We start from the raw sequence: 3,483 nt of genomic DNA on the forward strand, positions 1-3,483 counted from the left end.
TCCAGCCGGGAAGAGTAAAGGGGGCCAGGCTCCAGCAGCATTGGGAACCATGAGAGGAGGAGGACGAGGAGGAGGGGGAGGAGGAGGAGGAGGAGGAGGAGGAGGAGGAGTGGCAGGCAGCTAGCTACAGGGAGAGAGGTGACGGAGGAGGGAAGAATGATTTACACTCGGCCTGAAGGCGAACTGGGAGCGTCGAGAGCCAGAGGAAGAGCGAGAGCGGTTATGGTCCGCTGGGATTTTAAGTGGTATAGGCCCCGTTTCACATCAATCACAACTTCCCATAAATCACAGCTTTGAGTGAATGTTGAACTAAGTGTCATTAATTCAAATTTTAATCTAGGTCACTTTCATAAAACACAGTGTGTAAGAACGATTTGAAGTGGATGTGAAGGACCAATAATAACATTTTGCCATCATTCAATTTGAGTGACTAACGGGGGGAGCTGACAAATTGTTTAGGTCCAATTTCGCGAGCGAGTAAAGGTGCGTTCACACCAAACGTGAAGCAAAATCACCGCATCACTGTTGAATACTTGCAGCGGCATTAGAATTAGCTGAAGTGGAGAAGAATCGCACGAGAGAAAAACCGAGGAATGTTGGTTAAAAGATAGCGTCACCTGATGAACTTCCTTTAGGCTTTTATTAGCATATATATATATCAATTATATTTTGATGTGCACTGGTAAGCCTGAAACACAGTTTGGAGTGAGGACTTTTGGGAAGGTGAGGAGATCACAGGTGATTCTCACTTTCTGACACGACTTCACAGGGTTGCTTGAAGGTTAGGACTTGGTTTTAAGGGTCATGTTTAGAACTAGGTCAGGCACTGCCTCGGGTCTCCGTGTGTGTGTGTGTGTGTGTGTGTGTGTGTGTGGTCGCTAGCTTCGTACTGGCCACTGCCAACTGCATCTTTCTACATCGGGTTGGCCTTCGATGACAGTAAACATTCACAATGAGCATCCGAAGAGTGGAGAGTTGAAACCTGGGAAGCAGTCACATCTTTTCATTCAGAGAAAGTGTGCGTCTCCAATTTGAGGGTTAAGATCTGGTTTGAGGATGCAGGTTACAATAAGGTTTAGGTTAGGGGTGTAGGAATAAGGTTGGGCATTTGGTTGTGATGATCAACCGCATGCCTCCATTTCAATCCCGGCATTTTGCTGCCACCTTGTTGGTGTTGGGTGGCACTACAGATTCGAAACACTGCTGTGGCTCTCTTCTCAATTTGGAGACACCATTGAGTTCGAGGGTAAAATAAGCACACTAAGCATATTTGTGGTAGGATACTTGGTTCAAATTAGTTTTTTTTAACAATATAACCCTGTTTCGTACATACGTTCATGTATAATAAGTGGAAGAAGAAGTGACATTTGAGAGAAGACGAAGGCCAAGAACCAACAGGTGTCTCACCCCATAAACCACACTGCGTACACTTCCAAACGTCCTGTTTCCCCATAGTCCCAGAGGGCTTCGACTTACCACGGAGAAAAACAGGAATGGAGTCAATGCTAGTTTCCCTTCTGGGCATCAGACTTTGTCTGTCTGTAAAACACATGGACAAGCTCTGGACATGTTTGAAGTCTTTTGTGGGATGGATGGAATTCACCGGAGGCACTGATCTAAATACCATGGATGTGTTTCCTGACCAAACGTGATTGATGGTCCTTCAGCAGTGACTCTGATCCTACATCCGGCAAATCGACCGTGCTGAGGGCGACCTGATAACCTGATGACCTGAATGTAGTATCTCAGATCAGATTTGCAGTTGTCCGCTTTCAGCACAAACAAACTCACTGGGACTCTTTCACATCTTTCTACATCATTGTGACATTTTTGAAATGCTGGTAGAAGTGTGTCAATTTTCCATTGATATTTCTGATTTCCCTCCGCTCACTTTCTTATCGAAATTTCTTTTGCTATTTATCTTTGTCACTTTTTTCTCCGAGGTTACAAAAATCAGACCCAAACCTTTAATCACCGCTATACGTTCAAGAGAGGATTGTGCGTCAATGTTCAGCTAAATTAACCAGGTTACTTATGTGGCAGAAACGTATTCATATAATGTAATATACACCCAATGTGCTAAATTGTGGCCAAATTGTGGGGGGAAAGTCAGGTGTGTCCTGTTCCTGGATATTAAATGTTCATCAGCAATTTTCGGTTTCCGTTCCGTTAGTCACATTAATATTTGTCCGTAAATCACACAACATGGCTGAGCTATGTTTGACTCATTTAATTTAATATCCTCTTCATTGTAACAGCCAATGGGGAGACTCACTCGCCGACTTGTGTTTATAGGGCCGACCTCCACTTTGCTGTGGTCCGGCCAAAAAAATACACAAATCAGATGAACACTATAACACAAACACCATCACGTGCATAGCTGGCCGAGGCCTGGATTATTTCCAGCAGCTGAAGTGCATCGTCCAGTTTTTCACTGATGGCAAAAAGCTCTTATTGAAACATCAATACCCTCTGTTCTGACCTTTGACCAGGACCTCCGTTGTCCTCGCGTTCACCTCAAGGCTTTCGGGAATCGAGTTGCTTGTGGGGCACTGCTGCATTGAGGTATTCATACTGCAAATACAAAACGACCAATGTGCATATTGATCATACAACAAGCACTTTAGATAGGTATTCCTAAAGAAATGCTACATTAATATGCCCAGCAGTTGCAGTAGCTTTTGAATTTAAAAATCAAAACATGTTCAATTGTGGATCTGTGATTAATAATGGGAATTTAGTCAACATCCAAAAATAGCATGTCCATGGAGAAGGATTCATTTATTCATGTTTAATTTATAAAAACATTTTTTTTCTATGATTAAAAAGATCCATCATTAGTATCAACTTCATCATCAAAAGCAGCACTTCAAAAACATCTCAGATCAGAGTAAGATTGCAGTTTTCCAGTGACACATGGGCTTTTCATCAGATTTCAAAGTTGCGTCCCCACTTTCTGTCAGCGCTGTCAGACGTTCATTAAAATGTAATAGCACGAGGCAGCATCAGGGGCAGCTGTCACTCAGCAAGACCCCTGTCCTCATTCCACCTCTGCAAATAAGTGCATCAACGTCAACTGGGTCGTGCGTTTGACTGTGATCCGTCAGCTACCACCAAAAACGTCATGAAATCTTAAAAACCACCTAAAGGCACTAGTTCACATCCCTCCAAATAACAAGGAGCCACAACGTGTAGGCCTCAGCACTCCGATTCAAACTGGTCTCACCTTGGAACAATCATTGCGCACCGACGCGCCGCCACCTCTCCGCTGCCAGCAGGTGGCGCCAGACGCCGGTGACGCGGCCAGGAGAGACGAGCGTGTGCAGGGACGGGAGAAGACAAGTCCGTGGTCCACACGAACGCACCTCATCATCCTGGCTCTCTGGCTACGCACCTGCAACCTCCCCCTGCACTCCTCCTCCTCATCCTCCTCATCCTCCTCCTCCTCCTCCTACTCCTCCTCCTCCTCCCACCACCTCTGCC

Source organism: Scophthalmus maximus, chromosome 10, assembly GCF_022379125.1.
Source record: "Scophthalmus maximus strain ysfricsl-2021 chromosome 10, ASM2237912v1, whole genome shotgun sequence".
Classification (NCBI taxonomy): Eukaryota; Metazoa; Chordata; class Actinopteri; order Pleuronectiformes; family Scophthalmidae; genus Scophthalmus; species Scophthalmus maximus.